This window comes from Micromys minutus, assembly GCF_963924665.1.
Source record: "Micromys minutus genome assembly, chromosome: 5".
Lineage (NCBI taxonomy): Eukaryota > Metazoa > Chordata > Mammalia > Rodentia > Muridae > Micromys > Micromys minutus.
Window position 1 is genome coordinate 45,230,000 of NC_137974.1, and position 22,335 is coordinate 45,252,334.

The following is a 22,335-nucleotide window of genomic DNA, read 5'->3' on the forward strand; positions in this document are numbered from 1 at the left end:
GGCAGGATCCATGCGTAGGAGATGACCAACACAGAAAGTTGTAACCGAGGTATTTGGGGAGATATGTTTAGTTATTTATTTTTGTTTGCTCGTATAGTATGGTTTCTGATTTAGATTTTTCTTTTCATTTTAAAGATTTATTTATTTATTGTATGTATGTGAGTACACTCTTGCTATCTTCAGACACACCAGAAGAGCGCATCAGGTCCGACTACAGATGAATATGAGCGATCATGTGGTTGATGGGAATTGAACTCAGGACCTTTGGAAGAGCAGCCAGTGCTCTTAACCACTGAGCCATCTCTCCAGCCCCTCAATTTCGATTTTCCAGTGTTGTGTGTGTATGTCTGCATGCACACTTTCAAAAATACACACATTTAAAAAAAAAAAACACTGAACCTTCTACAGAATGTAAACTTTCTTCATATTTTAAAAAAGAAATTTAGCAACCAAAATTTATTCAGTGATATGCCCATACTACACATACTGTAAGGCTATAAGTTACTACTGCATGCTTTTCCCCCCTCTCAGTGGGCTTACTGCAAAGAAAAATAAATGTAAAAGCAACCATATGATAAAAGATAAAATGGGGAGGGACAGGCTAGAGTGTTCACACTGAAAGAGGAAAGAGCTTCACACTGAATAGTCACAGAGCAGCTACACTCATCACAGTCTTCCTGTCTTACGTTTACTGAGAACAACTATGATGCTTTGTATCTGCTTGGTCCAGGGAGAAGCACTATTAGAAGGTGTGGCCCTATTGGAGTAGGTGTGTCACTGTGGGTGTGGGCTTTAAGAAACTCGTCCTAACTGCCTGGAAGTCAGTCTTCCACTAGCAGCCTTCAGATAAAGGTGTAGGACTCCCAGCTCCTCCTGCACCATGCCTGCCTGGATGCTGCCATATTCCTGCCTTGATGATAATGGACTGAACCTCTGAACCGGTAAGCCAGCCTCAATTAAATGCTGTCCTTATAAGAGTCGCCTTGGTCATGGTGTCTGTTCACAGCAGTAAAACCTTAACTAAGACAATGACCATCACTTCTTTCCTGGCTTCTTTTTTGGTCTGGCAAACAAATATTTCTATATGTCCTAACATTTCTGACATTTTGCACTCACAGAAAACCTTGATCTTTTTCTCTGTCCTAGTGAGGGTCTCTGCCGCTGTAATAAAATATCATGTCCAAAAGCGACCTGAGGAAGGAAGAGCTACAGGCTTACACACCGAAGCTTACACACTCACCCACAGGCTTACACACCTCACCTACAGGCTTACACACCTCACCTACAGGCTTACACACTCACCCACAGGCTTACACACTCACCTGTAGGCTTACACACTTCACTGCAGCTTATTAGGGGAGAAACTAAGACAGCAACCTGGAGGGAGGAACTGAAGCCAGCACCGTGAAGGAGTCTTCTTTCTGTCATACAGCCCAGGACCACCTGCCCACAATGGACCTGTCTCTCCTATTTCAATCACTGATCCAGAAAAATTGTCCACAGCCTTGGTTACGAGTCCATCTTACAGAGACAATTTGTTTTCCAGTTGAGGTTTTTTTCTTCTCAGATGACTCTATCTTGTGTCAAGTTGACAAAGAACGAACAGGACAGTCTGGAATCCACCACCATTCAAAACATCATCAAAAATTCATGTTCTCCTTGCTTCAAAACTTGCTTGACTTTGTTCTGACTGTCCAAGGAGGTGCATTTATGTCATACTATGCCTCTTAGCTTTAATATCACATCTGTTTTCCTTCTTCTACCCAAACTTTATAAAACATGCACAGTAGATATATGCACACATATAGGCACATATATACATATATGTTATATACACACTTATATGTTTCATTTATAAAAAGTGCCCCGGATAAATCTTGTATCATATATATAAAATTTATGGATACAGTACTATGTAAATGTATTGATACTTAAAGAAAACCTATACAATGAGTCTGCCTGTCTACACACACATTAGAGCCATCTCCTCCAAGGCATCTCCATCAATCCTTTGTTTTCTCACTGGTGCTTATCCAACAACCACACATGCTCAGTAGGGATAAACTATTGAAAAGAAACTCATTCTTTAGTTGTCTGTGGCTGGGATAAAACACTAAGGTCAAAAGTAATATAGAGGAGAAAGGGGTTTATTTTCAGTTGCAGTTCCAAGGGGATAAAGTCCATTGTTTGTAGCCAAGAAGACAGGGCAGCAGGAACAGGAAGCTGGCTGATCACAAGACCCTTGACACACAGGAAGCAGAGAGAGGGAGGACAGGAAGTATGCTCAGGTTACAAACCCTCAAAACCTGTTTCACAGTGACATACTTCTCCCTGCACGGTGCCACTTCCTGAATGCTCCTTAACCTCCCCCAAACAGTGCCATCAACAGAGAAACCAAGTGCTCACCCATGTCTCCCCTGACCCCTCACACTTCTCTCTGAGAGGAATGAAATGCATAGGAGAAATGTCCTTCAATAAAAGGAGAATTAATTCAATAAAAACATTATCAAAACAATTGTAGCAAGAGACAAGTCGAGGATAGGTGACCTCTGGGACATGTAAGTAGGGGTGGGGTCTAGGTGTCAAAAGATCCCAGATAGGTGCCATGGGTCTAATAATCATTTTGATATTTGTTCTATGTTTGGTTTGTTTCTCGACCATTCTTGTGTTTGACATGGGCATGCCCATCTGTAACTCATGGCTGTTGAGAGATGCTATTGGACAGACCAAAGGTAGCTTTTATTTCAGTTGTGCTGCCTCTTCTGATTTTGGACACAATCTTTCCTTAGAGTTGGACAGGAAACCTGATGTGTGCAAGGCAAGCTCTCTACTGATGAGGTATATAGTCAGCTCCTGTTTTTCTGTTCTGTGATAGAATCTTCCTATGTAGCCCAGGCTGTCCTTGAACTCTCCAGTTAGTCCAGGCTGGCCTTGAACTGATAACACCCTGCATCTGCCTTCCGAGTGCTTGGATTATAGGCCGGTGCCAGGGACTGATGTCTCGTGTTTGTTTTCTTGCTCATTCTCCTTTCTTCTTAATTTATTACGTCAATAAAGACTACAGATTTTTACATATCAATCTGGTTTCCTCACACACTTTTAAGAAAGTAATATTGGGTCGTAATAAGGGGGGAAGAAGGTAAAAGAAGCAGAGGAAGGGTGCAGCAGAAAGGTGCAGCGGAGGGGTGCAGCGGAGGGGTGCGGCGGAGGGGTGCAGCGGAGGGGTGCAGCGGAGGGGTGCAGCGGAAGGGTGCAGTGGAAAGGTGCAGCGGAGGGGTGCAGCAGAGGGGTGCAGCGGAGGGGTGCAGAGGAAGGGTGCAGCAGAGGGGTGCAGCGGAGGGGTGCAGAGGAAGGGTGCAGCAGAGGAGTGCAGCGGAGGGGTGCAGCGGAGGGGTGCAGTGGAAGGGTGCAGTGGAGTGGTGCAGTGGAAGGGTTCAGAAGGAAACAGATGATGGGAAAACCCAGCTGGGGTTGGTGGTAGGTACAGCAGTCAGCTTGTCCTGTTAATACACATCCTCTCTGACGGCCTCCTCCCATGTGCCAGGGACATAAAGATTAGATGCATGAGGGAGCTTGCTGCCTTCTGGTGCTCACAAGCTGACAGGGAAGGCAAACCTGAAATAAATAATTAAGCGAATTAATGTATAACCACACTCCATAGTAAGAGAGACAGAGCAAGAAGCGTCCATAAAATCTCGCTGTTTGAAGAGAAGTCTTGGGCAGGCAGCAGCATGCTCACCTGGGAGCTCGTTAGAAGAACAGTCTCAGTATCCACCCAGGAACCCCTGGGACTGGATCTGCATCTTAACAAGATCCCTTGGGGATGTGCGTACACCACAGAATCTTGAGAAGCACAGTTCTTCAGTTCACAGGCTGGGAGAGCAAACAACAGGTGGACTTAAGTTCGACCTGTGGGTCAAGGAACAGTCCCCTGCAAAGATGGCCTCTGGTTAGGCTAGAAAGGCAGAGCTCCATGGAGTTCCTGATGGCAGGGAGAACTTATACATTTTTCTTAAGAGCAGTTCATATACATATATATGTATACATATTCTGTGTATATATATATATATATATCAAAGATATAGATATGTTTTTGTATTATGCAGTATGTGTGTGTCAGAGAGGTGTGTATACATGTATGTATGTGTGTATAATACATGTATGTATGTGTGTATATATGTATGGTGTGTATGTGTGGTATATGTGTGAGAGAGAGATAGATAGAGAGACAGAGAGAAAGAGAGAGAAAGATATGGGCATATATGTGTGTATGTGTGTATGGTGAGTGTGTGTATGTGTGTATTGTGTCGTGTGTATGGTATGGACATGGGTGTGTGAATCTGTGTGAGTGTGTGAGTACAGTATGTGGATGCTGGAGTGTGCATGTTAAGGCTGAGGACATCAGTACCACGCTGGTTTTCATGTAGGCTCTGAGTATCTGAACTTAGGACTGCTGCCGTAGCAAAATTCCACAAAACGAAATGGTTATGTAACAGAAATCTATTTTTCTCATAACTGCAGGCTGCAGTGCTGGGGTGAGGGTCCAAGCATGGTCTGCATTTGTAGAGGGCTCTCCTCTTGGCTTGAAGACTGACACCTTCTCACTGTGTCTTCCCAAATTAGAAGAAAAGAAAAAGCCCTTTCTCTGGTATCTGTTTATAAAAACAGAAATGTACGCAGGAAGATCCCTTCCCTGGGATGTCATCTGAACCTAATTACCAAAGTGCCCATTTCCAAATCTCATCCCTTCAGCACCTGAAGTCTGGGTAGGGAATGTGAACACTTCAGTTCCTAATAAAGTTTTAAGGTAAGAAATATGAAAAGTAAGATTTCTTTTAAAGCAGTATTACTCTGTAAGAAGTATTCCAAAGGATCTGAAAGGGGTCAAGGACTTATTCACAGGCAGGGCTGAGGGCACAGGCCTGGAATCGCAGCAAACCAGGAGGTAGAGGGTGGAGGAGCACAGGCTGAAAGGCCTGATTCGGCCACAGAGTGTGGCGCCCACAGCTTGGAAACTTAGTATCATTTGTCAAAGTGTTTTAAAAGGCAACAAAAGACTGGGCTGCATAACTCCTCGGTGGAGAATCCGCACACTATATGCAAGGCTCTACCTGTGTAAGACAGTGGTATGGGAGGGACAAAGAGAGGAAGAGGAGGGAGAAGAAATGGAGGAATGGGGAGAAAAGAGGAGACAAGATGAAAGCAGTGGAAAGAGGAGAAAAAGGGGGAAAAGGACAAGTCACCACAGCGAGCAACAACTATTCCAAGAGTTAAGGTCGAGAATGTCAGTGAACAGAGGGGCACTGGCAAAGAAGAAACTAAGTAAAATGTTCTAAATATTTAGGTGTTAAACTCAAACAGACTCTGACAACGGATTTCAAGTTCTGCTTGGGGAGGGAAGTGAAGAAAAGCGTCAGGTTTTTTGGCTTTTACAAATGAGTAGTGTCATGTCAGTTATTGTGATACAAAATAATCAACATGTTTGTGTGTGGCCTCTTGTCCAACACAGAAGTTACTCTAAGGACAGATATCCTCTAGTGCACCTCAGTCACACAGGCCTTTGTAGAGACGTTCATGCACATTCTCTTAACTAATGTAGGACACAGACCTTGCCTTCTGAAATGGCAAGATCAGCTCAGGCAAGCTCACTACACAAGGCTGCATTGTTAGGGGCTTAAAATAGTCTGGTACAACGACCAGTACAGAAGCCCTTTGAACATCAGAGAAGCTGATGTGGGTGAGGCCGATATAACTGGAGAAATGACAGGTGATCTGAGGTCTACACAGTGCTTGAGGAGGAAGTAAACACGGGGTAGAGCACAGGGAGCTTCATTTAGGAAAACGGCAGACGGAAAGTAGACTACAAAGGTAGAGGCCACATTTTGCAGGACCTTGAAAGTCTGTGATTTGGATTTTATGGAGGGACAGGTTTGAGTGTAAAAGGAACATGACTTTACATGATTCAGAAAAACCTGTCTGGCAACAGGGAAGACCGGAGCCGAAAAGCCTTGAATCCCAGAGGCTACCAATTAGCTTTTGTATCGTACAGGGAATAGGTCAGGACTCTGGCCTAGCTTGGAGGAAAAAAATCTAGGAGGCTTAATGTCTTTGTGTGAGAATGGGACTTTACAGGGACTAAAGTTTAAGTGATGAGATTGTTTTTAAAAAAATGGGCATTTCATACTAAAAGCAGGAGGAAATGGGGAAGAAGAAAACTGCAACTTCGAGATTACCCAAGACGTACTGATATTGTAAAAAGATTTTCACCTGTTTGAATGTAGCTAAATTAACTTTTCTGAAAGAAAAAAAAAAAAAAAAAAAAAAAAAAACTCAACCAAAGGCTACAAATGATAAAATTGACTAGAAACAAAAATAAGGATTAAGGATTAAGATCAATAGGAATAAAACTAGATATTCTATTGAAGAAAATTAGTCCACAGGTCATAAGAAATGCTGTGTTTTAAGAACAAAAACCTAAAATTCAAAACCACCCAAATCATTACATTCTGCTCAGTTGCTCCGTTCCAGATGCATTCATTAAACAGTTGCTTTAAAAAAAAATGGAGAGTTAGGCTCAATCTTTCAGATGAATAGGATCTTTGTTCTTGCCTGGAGTTAGTCACGGAACCATCATACTTAATTTTTAAGATCCAAAATGTTGTGTTTTGTGGAAGGAAAATGTGTGCTTATTGTGTTTTCTAAATGCCATATGTTTTTGTTTTCAAAGCATGCAAGAATGCTGTTGACTGAGGAGGAAAAAAATAACCCTTTCCGTTCTTTCTTTCCTTGCTGTGTCTTGGGGACTCTCTGGACATCTGTGGGTTAGCCTCTGTAAATTGAAAATGGAAGATGTCCCTTAGGTCAGCGCCATGTGTATTCAGCAGCAAAACGCCCTCCCGCAGTCATTGCGACGCTAAAGAGAGGACGGCCAACCTATGAGTATTTATCAAATGGCATCTAAGAAGGTTAAGACACAGTTAATCTCCCAGTGGATGCCAGCCAAGATGCTCAAAGTTTAATGTGGAGATATCAAATCTGCCGTTCAGCGTCCCCTAATTGCAGTCTCTAGTGCTCTGGGAACTTAGATGGAAAATATATGGGTTCCAGTAAGTAGCCACTGCAATGACAAGTCTCCAGACAAGCTGTGTGCTGGGGCGTCAAGCATGGTCTTCAGCCTCTACTCCAACTTGGTTTTAGGCACCCTTAGTCATGCTGATTGTATGCAAATGTTTCCTTAAGGTATCACTTTCCATGACAAACACTGAATGATTGTCTCGCATATGTACATGAACACCTATATCCGAATGCTTTCTCAAACGCCGTAAGACTTTTAGTTTGGGATCCAACTGGATTTCTTGGCCATCTTAGGAGTTTCGTGATTCCCGGAGCGTTTATGATGCAACTCCCAGCTCCAGGCTGGGCGTCTCGAAGCGAATCTGTCTGAGCTACCCCTCTCTGTGCTCTGCCAATTATGTGCCACTTTGTCTCGGAGCTATGACTGCTTTCCTCGGAGAGGGAGATCCCTCTTCCATCAGTATGGACGCACTGTTTTCAGAGCCTGCCAGCGCCGTGTTGCTGTGTCAGTCATCCTATGAGGACCAGTTTCAGACGAGGAGGGCTGACGAGCTGGCTGGGGATTGGCTGGCTGAGCCTGGGCGGAGCCAGGGGGAAGGAAGGGCTGCAGCTCACAGCAACAGAGTTTAGACTGTCTTTGCTTCATCATCTGAAGGTAAAATTTTCCAGCCACGGCCGGCGGCTCGCAGAGTACAATAAACAGGGACAGAGAACTATTTGCATGGACCCCCCTTCCTCATGATGCGGTGGAGAAGCCGCGGCCACTCGGTCCTGCCAGATGTTCTTGGGGTTACTGTACTTGGGGAAGCCGAGCAGAGCTAAACAAGGTAGGAGAAACAACCCCCCACCCCCCCTTTTTTTTAATGTTTAAAGAGTTTGCTGCAGTATGCTGCATTCCATGTGTGTGCTTAGGGAAGCCAGGGAGACCGATTCCACTAATTCGAACGGAATACTCGCAGGAAACCCTGGAGTTTTACGTAACATTCAGATTAGAGAACAAGAAATAGCAAAGCTTGGAATCTACGCCGCCCGTTTGGGGTGAGGCATAAAAACCGAGGTTTTTATTTATTTATTTATTTATTTAAAAGGCAGATTCACTTATTATCATTATTATTACTATTATTATTACTATTATTTTAATTATCTGATCCAGGCCAGTGGGGTTTTTTTTTTTTGTTTGTTTGTTTTTGTTTTTAAGATAATCAAGATTTTTAAAACCAGAGTGGGCTACAGAATAAAGTTTACATGTTTCCTGTTCTTGAAAACACACTCGAAATTAAGACATTTTTTTTTTTTAAATCATGGTGAATAATCATCGGTTGAACGCTTGGAACCAAAATATGTCTGTCTGTTTCTTGGAAACTGGGGGCCACCCTGGTGCTACAGGGCAGGGCGATGGCTTTAATCGAGTTTCAAAAAGCACATTTTAAGAACCAAGGCAGAAGAGGCAGCTTCCTGGCTAGTCTTAGACACTGTAGTTCAATGTTTACATTGCTTTTCCTGGTAGCCTCTGTCTTTGTTTCCAGTTTAAAAGTGAAACCATTATATCCAAAAGTAAAGCTGGGTTAATAATGCTTACTGCAATTATCTGATCTGTATGCATTTTTAATGAGAACACACAGCCAGCAGAGTACTTTAATGAGAGCAGGCCAGCTTTTAAAGCTGGGCTCTCACTATGCTCAGCCAGATCAACTTTCTTGCCGAGAAGCAGCGCCTTAGAAAGGTTGAAGCAGATTTATTTTTAACACGCTTGGCTCAGGAGAAGGAAAGGCTCTCTCTGTTAAAGACTTCTTTCTGCCCTTTTCCGTTTAAAATTTCTGCCAGGCATGAGGAAACCGTCCTTTTTTGTTAGGCCTTGGAAGCATGTGTTTACAATAAATGTGTAACATTTTTAGAATAGTTAGCAAGCACTGAAGCGAAGGGGGAAGAAAAAAGCTTGCCTAGCTGCCACCTCCGTGAATGTTCCAATGTTCTTCACAAAACCTTACTGTCTCTTTAAAAGACAAAGATTAAGTAGGAAAATCTCTATTAGGGCATATGTATATTTAGGCAAGCAATGAGAAACAAAAATTAAACAAGAGACTTTTTTTTTGCCATCTATATAAGAGGAAGTTCCTTTCTCTCCTTTGCTCCATTCTGAGGGACGGCAACGTTCACTTAAATAAGGGTAATGCCACGTAGATTCTTCTAGATCCAAGGTTTTCACTTCCAAGGAGAAGTGCAGGGCACTAGCCCAGAACTCCTGACGTCATCCTCCAACTATTTCTGCTGTGTGTTCTTTTATTCAGCTTGTGGAGAGGAATATTTCTCTATGTCCAGGCCAGGAACATTCGAACTCCCAGTTGGCAGGGCTTGAGTTATGTCTTCCCATTTGAACCCACAGCCCATCCATTCCCCTTTGCAGGCCAAAGAGGGCAACTTCTTACCTGCTGGTCAGCCCAGGTTTTCTGCAGGCTTCTGGCTTGGCTAGTGAAAAGCTTTGGGGGGGGGGCGTATTTCACTTTCTTTCTGGCCTCTCTTAGTGTTGCCTCTGTAAGGCTACCTGTGTGGTCCATCCCAGGGGGGGTCCCTCCCAGGGGGGTCCACCTCAAGGGAGGGGGTAATCCCAGGGGAGGGGGTCATCCCAGGGTGCCCATTCCCAGCTCCCCTGGAACCCTTATTTAAGGCCCAGGTTATGCTACCAAGTTCAAGGTTGATTGGATGGTGAGTGACAGCTGCTTTCCTAGATACAGCACCGTGTCCTAAGGCAGATGGCTCAAAGGGGATAAAATACAATAGTACCTGCTGTTAACCCTATGTCACAGGTGGCACTCTTGTAATACCCTTGATTGTACAGATCAGAAAAAAAAAAAAAAAAAAGGTTAGTGTTTATGGAGTTTCCTTTTAAAGAAAGAATTTGGGTTAGAGCATACTGCAGTTCCCAGGAGTTCCTACTACCAGCGGGCCTCCTGCATCACTTAGTGTGGCCTTGAGCAAGTGCCTACCTCAGTTTCTCTCTCTCCTTCTTCGGCGAATGTAATACTTGTAGCACTTTTTCTCCTCGAATTCTAGGGACCCGTTTTGTACAAACAGTCACAAAAGTTGCTTGTCTCCTGGGACAACGGCTGTGTGAAGTCCAAAGCTAAGGGGGCCTCTGCTTGGAAACATCATAGGCAGTGTCCTGGGGTGTTTAGACATAAGGCTACAGAATACAAAACCCTCCAGTCTCTGTCATCTTCTTACCAGTTTTCTAAAGATGCCGAAACCAACAAATGAGATTTCCAAGGAAGTCAGGGCATGGCTGTTAGCGTTTCCTCCGTCCTAATGTTCTAGAAGCTGCTGGGTGAGCCAGCCACTGCCAGCCGTGGGCTTAGCAGAGCTATGGTGGCCGAAGTTCTAGGCGCTGTTCTTACTTTGCCTCTTGTATGAAATCTGTGAAAGCCCGGCGGAAGGGAGGAAGGGGTGCTTGTGAAACATACTGGCCATGCAGCTTTACTGCCTAACAGCCTGCCTTCCCTCTGCTCGTTGTTTTAATTTGCTGTTGCCATGGTGAAAACAAATCAATATCACATGGCTCCCAGCCAGTCCCAAGCTCTGGGAGCGCCATAGAGATCCAAGAGCAGGTATTCTCGATTTCAAGCAGGAATTGGGGAGCAGGGGACTTAGAGATATTGAGCTCAGGCAAATTCCTCCTGGAGAAGGAGTTGGGTCAGTCTGACACACATTTATCTCTTCCTTCTTGCATTCTCTTATCGGCAAGAAAAACAAAATGTGGGAAGAAAGGCAAGCTGACTCATTTGCATTTTCCAAAATAACCAAACAGTAGCAGTGCAGAAGCAGGTAGGGGCATTGCAGGGGGTGAAGGATTTTAGTTAATGAAGAAATGGTACAGGGACGAGAGGGAGGAGTCGTGGACAACAGTTTGGGTGCCCTGAGCACCTCCTCAGAGAGCTACGCCTGAGAGGCCCTTGGGAGGTTAACAGCTACTGCTGGCCTGTCAGGCAAGAGCCCTGGCAGAGAGGAAGCAGGTGGGCATTTGGGGGTGAGATGTGTCAGAGAAAGGGAAGGGAAGCAGGCAGGAGCCTGAGTCATGACAGATCAGCAGGTCAAAAGTCCACCAGGTGTGCACAGGAGAACTCCAAGGTCACGACCCCACAGAGAACAGAACACTTCTTCCTTTTCACGAAGGCTGTGGAGGCTCAGCCTGAAGCCTAGTGAACTAGAAGAGGCTGCAGGAAATGCTACTTCTAATAGAGTCGGGAGCCCAAGCTTCCTCTCTGGAAAGAACCACTGGATTAGAGACATCCGTGCGGCTTCATGGGGCTGGGGATGCGTTATGTCCCTCTTTGGAGGATGAAGTGGGCCTTGCCTGGCGTTGGTGGATAGGCGTTGCTGCTGTTTTTGTATGTTTTGTTTTGCTCCATCATCTAGTTCAGGTTTGTTTTTCTTTTTAAATATGTGTACAAAGTGTCCCTTGCAGTGAGAGTAGTATCTCAGGGAGGAGTCAGGGTTTACTCCAGGCCCTGGGCTCTGTCAGCCCTAGGCCCAGCCTCCATTGCAGCCCTGAGCCAAAACAGGTATGTTCGGTAAGGCCCCAGCTTTGTGTGCTAAGCCTGAGCTCCATGGTGGGGGGGAGTTTTCAGCGGAACTTCTCCTACACCCCCCCCCCCCCCCCCCCCCCCCCCCCCCCCCGTAATATGACAAAAAAGAAACCCAGAAACAAACAAACAACAAACCGTCTTGGACCTGACAATGTGCTTTAGTGTTTTGACACACATTGTCTAAGGTCTCTTGGGTCAGCTCTCCAACATCAGTCAACAAGTGTTTGTTAGGCGCCCTTTGGGCAGGGTCCTGGGCTTGCTTAGGACTTCAGGGACCTACTAGCACACTTGTCATAAAAGCCTGAATTTCAAAGGCGTTAAAACATTGCTATTGGCTAATAATATTAAGCCAGCATCAGATGTTGGTTTAATCTAGATGTGTGATTCTGCTGTTCTGAGGCTGAACAAAACACATAAACAAAAAAAAAAAAACAAAAAAAACAAAAAAAACCCCTCAGATTTTAGATATCTATCTTTTCACCCCTACTATATATGTCTTACTCCTCCTGTTGTTTAATTAACATAAAGAGAGGTGAGCCTTGGGGTGTCAGAGTGCCTGAAACATGCAGATTAGATGCCTTTTGGGAGCACTCAGAGTCTCAGCCACCATAGCTTCAGCCTGAAGTAGTAAGGCTGTGGCACATCATTTATAAAGCCTTAAATGCCAGCCGGTGAACAAAAGGAAATCTTAGACCTGCTCACACTTCTGAGCTTCAGCCTGCCCCCAACAGCCCATGATGCAATTATGAGGAAACCTGATGCTGCCTCTTGAGGATTACACTTCCTCACATTCTTTCATAAATGCAGGGGGGGTTTTGTTTTGTTTTAGTTGATTTCCCTTCTGTACTTTAAGTTGTTTTGACGGTAGTGATTTGGGGGATTGTTTTTTTGGCCCCTGCTAGAACATTCCTTCTCTGGACAAGTACAAACTGTGTGAGGCCAAAGTATATAGTTAGGGGCAGACCTGAGAGATGAGAGAGGAGGCTGAAAATGCAGCCTCTCTTTTTTCAAAAAGCAGCCCCATGTCTCCATCGACAGAGGAACTGGGCCCCGGTTAGGGTTAAAAGCATCCATGGTAAGCTGGTTGCTGAAGAAGGTGTAAGTCACCTTTGTGGAAGCAGAAGAGAGTGGGAAATGCCCTGGAACCCCAAGCATGTCTTCCTGCTGTCTGCAGTGCACGAAAGCTAGGAGAGACGATTCTTACAAACAAGATCAGAGCAAAGGGCAACTTGCCTCCAGAAGAACAATGAACAGATGTGGGCTCCTTGCACCTGACAAGGTCTTTTGCTGGCATCATCTCCATGAACAGCTTAAACTGAGAGTTACAGGATGGGAGGAGCATTGTTGAAGGCTAAAACTACAGAAAATGAATTGTTAGATTTTAAAGGTTTTATGTGCTAAGAGACTGGGGGATACCCCAGTTGGTAGAGGGGTAGCTTGAGACTTCCTGTCAGTCCTCCCACCACACAAAACCAGGCATAGTGGATCACATCTGGAATGCTAGCACCCAAGAAGTACAGGCAGGAGGACAGGAAGTTGAGAGTCATGCTGTGTAACATAGTGAGTTCTAGACCAGCCTGAGCTACCATGCGTGCGTTCGTGCCTGTACTCTCCCACCCCCTTGAGTAACTGACTTGGATTTTGAAAGCACAAAAAAAACTTGTAAATATCCCATGTCCCAGATGTGAGGACACAGAGTCCTGTCACCACCTAAGTACTTTCTTAGAGAACATTCCATTTAGACCTAGGCAGCACAAAGGTAGAGTCCTCAGAGAGGTAGAATCTGAGCACGGATTGCTTCAGGATAAAGCCAAGGCTGATCCCATACCCCATCCCAGCCGCATAGCCATGAGGTGTTTCATGGACGGAGAAGAGCCAGCAAAGACAGTGACATCCACGGCCTTCTGCTCCCCTGAGAGCATCTCACCGACTCTTAAACTGGTAGAAAGATGAATGTGAAGACTGGAAATGACTATTTTAGGGGAGTTCGTTATAAGTAAGCTGCTTCGTACACAGCTTGCACAGTTGAAACTTTAGAAGGTCCCTAGAGCCCCACCCAGCCAACAGCTCTCTTAGGTTGGGGTGGAAGGAAAGAGCTCTCCAGAGACTTGGTAACAGCCACGTCTCAGCAAAAGCCAGCCTGGCTACCGCGCAAACTCCGGCCTCTGAGACTCTAAAGTCTACAGGTAGCTAGCATTGTAGGCTTTAGAGCTGAATAAATAAGAGAAACGAAAGTAACTTATAAAAAACAACTGAAGTTTCAAGATGGAAACATCAGTTGTGTTAGAAGCTTCGGATGTATGGAGTCTCCATTGTATTAAACTCTGAGTATAATAGTCACAGTGACATCTTAAATACATATGCTATTTTAAGTTTTTTTGTTTATTGTTTCTCCAATGATCAGAACCCCCACTTCTTGCTTAACAAATTAAATGACAACAAGGTTTGAGTGAGGTTAACTAATATGCTACAAGTTTTAGCAACCCCAAAGTGGAGAAGTTACTTCTCAATCAATAGGAAGTTATGCATATGATACTTATTGAGCTAAATGATTCGCATTGTGGTCTAACTTGAAACTTTCATATACTGTATGTTACACATTAATATATATAATATATAATGTATACTATATAATATATAGTATATAGTATATAACATATAACATACACATAATGTATGAGCAGACAGAGTCCAACCCTAGCAATTTGGGAAGGGCGGTATTGCTTTTAATTAAGAGATTGAATTATCCTAAAAAAATCTATAAACTTCTGGCATCCTGAACACAAGTTTCAATTAATCAAACTAAGAGCATTAGGGAAGTTTATATGATAGGGATGATTTAGTGCTTATGGCTTTAAAGTTCTGTGAATTTGGGAAAGAAAAGCTGTGTCTGGGTCAGATGGTAGACAGGACTTCATGGAGGGAAAACCGCCTTCTTTGGGTCTAAATGCAAACATTTGTCTAAATCAACCTTTCTAATGTGAAAAGTCTATACCCCAGGCCAGGAAGAAGATTATTTATTAGTAAGAAGGGACCTCAACTTACATAGTGTATCTCTTTGGGCTGTCAATTCTCGTGTGCGTTTGATGATGTATAGATCATATTGGCATTGTTGTATAATTATACTCTTGGTAAATAAGGTTGCTTTTATAAATGACAGTTGTTTCTTATTTAGAAAATATTTTATAATAGGAGTGTGTGACCAAAAAGAGTGGAAAGCCCAAGGGTCAGGGAAGAGAGACAGTGAGGTTAAGGAACCACCAGGAGAGTTGAAGACAGACTAGGGAGCCAGTGTTAGGGGACAGTGAGGAATCAGGCTACGTGGGAGCAGTTGGAATCGAAAAGGTAGGGAGGAGCCGAAGCACCGTGCCACAGAGCTTAACTTTATGGCCTACAATACACATATTGGGTTCTCCAAGATAGGGTTAGAGGTTAGACCATTTATGATGAGTGATGTCACTGGACAGAATCCAGCCATAAGGTAGGTAAGAGGTGGAAGAGAATGGGATCCGAAAGACACTGTCGTGGAAAGTCAGGAGCTCAGAAGTGTCAGGCCTCCCTTATAGCGTCTCTCATAAGAGACACTCAGTGCCGTGTCTGAAAATGGACACAGAAAGAAAGGGAGAGCAGCCAGTGGGAAGAGGTTTGGGGGAGGAGGGGAGGTGATGGAGCCATGGGCTTTCAACATGGAAGTTTAGCCAGGGATGGAATCGATCTGTGGAGCTACCTTAGATATCTGTACTTCACAAAGAGAGGGGAGGCAGCGGACAGCCCAGTTCCCAGGTTACCAACGTCTAAGCTTGAGACAACGGCTGATGTCGTGTATGCTCACTACCACGGGGAGAGAGCGGGTATGGAAAGAGAAACAGGCAGTTGACCAATGGTGAGTCTCGAAAAGAATTCAAGACACCGGCCCAGAAGAAAGTAGGAGGCGGCAAAGAATCGGGAAACTAAATATACACAGAAGAAGAAAATAGTTTTTTTTTTAAAGGCATAAGTAAGCAAAACTATTGAGGACCATATCCCAGTCTGCGTGAATCCGTAAGAACCATCTGTTTACTTTTCCTATAGCCGGGCAAAATACTGGAGGAAAGAATCTAACTGGGATAAAGGCTTATTTTGGCTCATGGTTTGAGGGTCCCATCCGTCATGGCGGCAGGTCTTGAGGTCCACGGCTGGCTTACATCCATGATGAGGGACAGAAAAGAAAAGCTGGGGCCTGGGGCCTTTCTTTCATTCACCCAGGACCCCTTCATCCTTAGAATGTCCACATGTAGGGTGGGTCTTCCTTCTCAGCTCAGTTCATCCAGTCTTAAAACATCCTCACAGCCATGCCCAGAGGTTTGTTGCCATGGTAATTCTACATCCCATCCAGTTGACAATCAAAATGAACGATCACAGCCTCCTACACGTATTTTACCCTCCTTAGCACCAGTGTCTGGCAGTGATCCTGTTGGAGGCAAACATTTGTTCATAGTCATGTTTGAAGGCACAGAATAAAGGGCGTGTAAGGGAACAGTCAACGCCGCGTCTTTCATATGTACAGGTGACTTAGAGGTGGATTTTTCAGAGGTAGAACATTTAAAAGCAAAATGGTCAAGACTTTTGCCTTTTAAGATATCTATGTGCAGGACTAGTTGGGGTGGCAATTACAGAGTGGAATGTCACCAGACCCTGTGTCCCATTTTTTTCCTGGGTCTATCAACTACTCTTGAACCCAGCCATAGGGATTGCTTGGGAAGCAATTCTCAAGATGATGGTGTGGTTGAAGATAGTTGATGTGCTCCTGCTGACTCCTCCCAGGACTAAGCCAGAACAGTGCTGCTGCAACTTGCATGTACCTGCAGGTCACCTGGGGATCTTATTAGGGATGTAGATTCTGATTCAGTAGGTCTGGGGTGGGGCGAGCAGTCTGCTTTCCTAACAAGCTCCCGGAGGATGAGGATGATCTTACCACTCATCCGGCTCACTGGGGAGGATCTGGAACGCTGGGGCAGGCTTTGCAGAAATAGGAGTGCCAGAGGGTGACAGGTCTGTAGTAGCTCACCCGAAGAGCCCACGCAGCGGCAGAGGCCAGTACTCACTGGCCCAGGCAGCTTCTGCAGATGCCAGTCTGGCTGAGCGGTCAGACTATGTTGATGTCGACTCCCAGTCTACAGGAGTCCAGATAGGTGCTGGCAGGGTTGGACATCTCCTATGCCTAAGATGTCTGTGGTTGTCATGGACACAGTCTCACAAACTTTCACAAGAAGTTTGGTATCCACCCCCAAGTAAGGCCTCTGGGTGTAGGTATTGGCTTCAGAGATTTTCTTTTCTTTCCTAAGAAACATATGTTCAGATACTCAGCTTTGAATACCCCTCTGCTTTATTTATTTGTCTACTTACTTATTTGTTAGGTGGTGGGTGGAATTAAAGAAGTCTAATGTGTCTATCTTAGACCTTAAACACCCAATGAATGAGTTTGGGGTGATTCTACCAGTCATGTTCGTTCCTTAGGATGCAGATAACAGCTTCCTCGTTCTCTTGAAAGGGGCATGAGGAAGGAGTAAACGGATGTGTTATGTGCCTTTAGCATGGCACGGGTATGTGTGATGTGCCCTCAGCCCTCGCCATGTCATTGGTTTTGTAACCTGGCTACATTTAAGTTGCCATCCATAAACAAAGACATCATAGGAGAGGAGCAGAAGTCCAGGCTTGAGTAGAGATCTCACATCTTCCTCTCTCCTCCGGGGCTGTCACCAATGAGACTCCTTTTCTCTCCCTCTCTCCTGGAGCCAGGCATGGGAGCTAAACTGATTTAGGGGAAGTCTTTTCTGCCGGATGCCTCTTAGTCCATGCAGGGATGAGTCGGGGTTGGGTGGATGTGCTTTTGAACTGACTGAGACCCTTTTAAGAGTGAAACCGAAAAAAGGTTTATCGAGTTTATTGAGCCAGCCTTCTGATGAGAATTAGGCTCATCAATTCCATTGAAATGTTTGATGATGGGAGTGGGGCACAGAGAAAGGGATCGCCCAAGGTCACAAGCTGATCAGGAGCAAAACAAGGGCCAGACACACCTTGGTAGGACTGAGTGTGGTGCCTCTGGCGAGAGTGCCTCCTTGGGGGCTGGGAAAGGGGCTTTGCTTATGAGAATGCCTTGTCACAGGATTCCCTGGGGAGTTACAGAGCAGACAGGAGCTGTCTTTGGTGTGCACTCTGTGCACAGGAATACATTTTTCACAAGGAACTTGGTGTAGAACTGGCTCAGGATCAGAGGATTGTCCTCACTGTTTGGCGATTTTGTTACTTTTCAGCCGTGCGTGCATGCGTGTGTGCATGCCCGTGTGTGTTTGTGTGTGTGTGTGTGTGTGTCAGAGACAGACAGAGAGAGACAGAGACAGAGGGAAGGAAAAAGGGAGGGAGGGAGAGTGGGAGGGAGAGAGGCCTATTCAAGTCTGAGGAGTTTTGTGCTGTTTTGATGTTGCTATTTGAGAGACTAGAAATATATCTGGTTGCATTGTGGAATTATTGAAGATGGAGCACAGGGCCTCTCCCACCAGAGACAAGCCCATTGAGCTGTACCTTTTGCTCTTCCTCTACTTTTAGTTTTGAGGCAAGGTCTTGCTAGTAGCTAGTCTGGTCTTAAACTCTGTAGCCCATGGAAACCTTGATTTTGGTATTTCTGCCTCGGCCTTCCTAGCATTTAAGATCACAGGCCTTTGCCCTGGGCCTGGCTAGGACACTTTTTATCTTCAGCTTCCCTTCCTGTGCCTTGTGTTTCCTACCGGGAGTTCTGTCCCCCTCCGAGGGTGTTCACTGTTTCAGGGATGTGTGCGGGTCTTTTCTGTCTGTTGCTATGCTAAGCTCGGGTCTCCTTTCTCCTGTTCCATCTTTCTTCTGTTCCATCTCCCACCCACGTCTGCCCCTAGCATCCCTACCAAGTGGCCTCCATAGGTATAGTATCCCTGGAGATCTCTTCAGATCAGAGGCATGCCTGGGAGACAGGATGCAGTCCTGCTTAGAAAACCCATCACTTGAGCCCTGGAGTACCAGCTTCCTGGCAGCCACAGGGAAGACCATCCCCTCCGGAAACAAAACAAGCCCTATCTCTTAAGTCTCTCTGTTCATTTTCTTTAGAGTTCTGTACTACCAGGCTGCAATTAGGAGGCAGGATCAAAGAGACCTGCCGCCTCTGGGGCTGCAAGGGCCAAAGAACAGCTTTTTTTTTTCTTTTTAACTCTTTACTTCCCAGGATTTCTACTCCAGCTGCTGCCAGCTTGTTCGGGGTCTCATGTATTACACGAGAAGAAAGGGCTTTGGGGAGACACACTCAAACACAGACACAGGAAGCCCTTTGCCTGCCCTACAGTTGAAAATCAGAGGAGACCTCCAAGAGGAAAAGTTTCTGATCTGGTAGAGGTCAGAGTCACCTTCTCCTCGAACTCTCACGAGCAGTTTCTAAGGACTGCAGCCAGTGGATAGACAGAAGCCAGATGCACACAAGCTACAGTGTTTGCTTAGATGCCGCCCCGAAATGGAAGAGCCTCCCCCCCCACCCCCCTGGACTTCGCACAGTAGTGGTTGGAAGTTTCTGAAAGGCTCAGTCTGGCGCTTTCCTTACTCAGGATATGGAACTTAAACTTATGCAACCTGGGATCCTCAGGAATCCCGAGCCCTCAAGGATAGAGAAAGGGGTGAGCAATTTTATTGGCTCTGCCCAATAATAGTATACTGCTGTTCCCCCTGGGAACATCTGCTAGCATGCTGGACACCAGCTTTAAAAGGATAGCTGGACCAGCAGATGTGGATGTGTATGCAGAAAACAGGCTGTCACACCATGGGGAGAACACTGAATTGCAGATTTCCGGTTGCCTTTGACTTTTTGCATTTCCCCCGCCCCTCCACCCACATGGTGATTATTTTTGTCCTCCTCTGTGGCCCTCTTCCTCAGACTCCCAGAGACCCCTGCACCATCAGTAGGTGCCAAGGTCACTGAAGGAACTAATTAATCTCAGCTCCAGTTGGTGGCAGCAGGCTGTGCCCACCTTCCCTCCCCTCCTGAGGGAGGAACAGGAAGGGCTTTCTGGTTTTCTCCCTCAGTTGTGTGAGGGAGAGGAGAGTGCCCAGCAGGCTCCCTGCCCTAGGCCAGGTGTTAATGTGAAGAAAACCAGGGTGTGCTGCAAGCCCTTGGACTAGCTCTGAGGCAGACTCTTGTAAGGAAAACCCTTAGGTTGATGTTTAACCTAAAGATAACTAGGCCTCTATTCTAGAAAACACTGGGCCTACTTTTTTCTTTCCTCCCTCCCCTCCCCCTCTGTTCCCTCTCCCTTTTCTTCCCTCCCTTCCCCTCCCTGTACTTTTACTTCTTCCCTCCTCCTCTGCTCCGTCCCACCTTCCCTCCTCTCCCTCCCCCTTTCTTAACCTCTCCCTCTTCCCCACCTCCTTTTCTTTTCTCCCATCCCCTGCCTCGCCCCCCTGCCTCACCCCTGCCTCGCCCCTGCCCCTCCCCTGCTCTTTCCTCTCTACCTCTTTTGCTTTCTCCCTCCCCCTAGTCTCTGGTCTCCTTTCCTCTCCTCTGCCAGTGCTCCACCCTCTTCCTCTCTTTCCCTCCCTCACTTCCTCTCCCACTCCCCTACTCCACTGCTGTTTTAGATATATAACAGACCCCACCCACATTCCACCACAGTGGAATTTTGCCTTTTCAATGAAAACTGCCAATTTGCTCACTGACCACTAAGTAGCACGAATCCACCCCAGCCCCCATATCAGGTTAAAAGATGTGTTGCATAACCCAGACCAGATGAAATCACTGTTGAGAAAAGGCCATCGAGGGCCTGGAGAGCCCAGTGCGCAGACTTAGGAAATGTCACTGTTCGACACCCTGCAGATTGATACCTGTTTCCTCACAGGTGTGTGCAAATGTCTGTAAAACTTCGCTTGCTATTTTTGTCTGCAGCTCCCATTTTGAGAAATTAAGAGGCAAGATAAGGCAACAACGTGTCCTGAGCATGTTGTCAGGACAACACTGTGGAGCTATTCTGAGGGCCTGAGTGTATTGCAGCCAGTGGCCCTTTTTGCCTCCTCCTCCCTGACTTCCAAGGGTGTTAAGGCGAAAGTAAGCTTCATGTTCTGGTTTGGCATAACTTAGAAAATTCTGGAGTTAGGTTGGTAACTTTCAGAAGGCGATAAACCTTCTGTTCAGTGTAATAGCAGGTTCCTGGGAGAGCATGCTGCTGTTGACTGATCCCTATTCACCTATGCAGACACACGGAAGGACCACAGCATCCAGTCTTCAAAATGGCCTGGCTCTGAACTCCTTCCAGTGTCTGCCAGGGCAGCGGAGCCAGGAAGGCTTTGACCGAGCCGTCTCCCTCCCTCACGTTTTTCCGTCTTCCCCTCACATTCGCAGGACCGAAAATTAGAAACACTTTTCTCCTACACACAAAATTACTCCCTCACACACATTTTCTCCCTCCTGCTTTCAAAAGGCAGTTGCTGCCAGAACAGGCTGCTGGAGAAAGAGAACCGCCCTGGTGCAAGGATAGAGCTTGAAATGTAGCAAGCCAGCCTCACCTGAGGCATGGTCACCCTCTCCAATGATAGGACCAAACAGACAGGGAGATGCTCCCTGGAACCTTGCCGGTGCCTGATTTCACAGACTGGGTGCATGTTGGCTCTGTGGAGATTATGTGGGCTAAACACTTAGGATGTGGTCATTTCTGTCTTTGAGAAAAGGCTTCTAGTTGCTGGCTAATATAAAATACTAAGACAGCTCGTGCAGAAGGGCCCTGGCCACCTCTGCTCCTACCCCGGCCTCTTCTGCCTCGTCTGCATCTCTTCTTACGCTTTGGGCTTTGAGCTCCTGCAAGTGGGTGGTTCACGCTCTCAAAACGGCACCGACCTCACCAGAAACCCGAACTGGACTGGACACGCGTCCCTGGGCCCTGAGGAAATGAATGTTTCGAACTTGAAAAGGAAAAAAGTCTTTCAATTATGATAAGGATTGCAATAATAATTATTCTTGCCCCCCTTTTATTTTACACAAAGCATCTCCCTCTTTTCCATTTTTGTTTCATTCAAATACGTGAACCTTTAGTTTTTAGAATTTTTTTTTTTCCTATCTGGGTTTTCAGAAAGAGTACGGCTTCATTTGGTCCTCAGGACCCGCATAAAACACAACGTGGCAAGATAATGTGTGCTCATAATCCCAGCACTGAGGATGCAGACACAGGCGGACCCCTGGGCCATACCAGCCGGCCACTCTAGTGAGCTCCAGGTCTCAGTAGAATAGTGGGCAGTGCCTGAGGTTGACCTCTAGTTTCTGTGTGTGTGTGTGTGTGTGTGTGTATGTGTGTGTGTGAGCACATACACAATATCACATACAACAAAGTATATACATATGAACACATGCATATACATGAGCATACACACACATCCCTTTCTACTCACATATACACATTCACATGCACATACACCCACAGACACACACACTGACATACACACACATGCACACCCACAGACACACACATACACACTTGCATACATCCACACATACATCCACTCATATCCACACACTCACATGCACATACATACACATGCACACCCACTCCTCCCCATTCACATGCGCACATACACACACACAAGATTTTTTAAAAGGCAGAATGATCACACTTATCTCTCTGGAATCATGAGATGTGAGAAG

General features: G+C 45.7%; 1 protein-coding gene across 2 annotated transcripts in view; it reads left to right on the forward strand.

The window, feature by feature from the left end:
• The first annotated feature begins 7,715 nt into the window (after positions 1-7,715).
• MBNL2 (muscleblind like splicing regulator 2) overlaps positions 7,716-22,335 on the forward strand; it is a 152,569-nt gene continuing 137,949 nt past the window's right edge. For both annotated transcript variants that reach the window (XM_080917209.1, XM_080917208.1), the window contains exon 1: positions 7,716-7,901. The gene's annotated coding sequence lies outside the window, so the exon portion shown is untranslated. The remainder of the gene's footprint in view (positions 7,902-22,335) is intronic.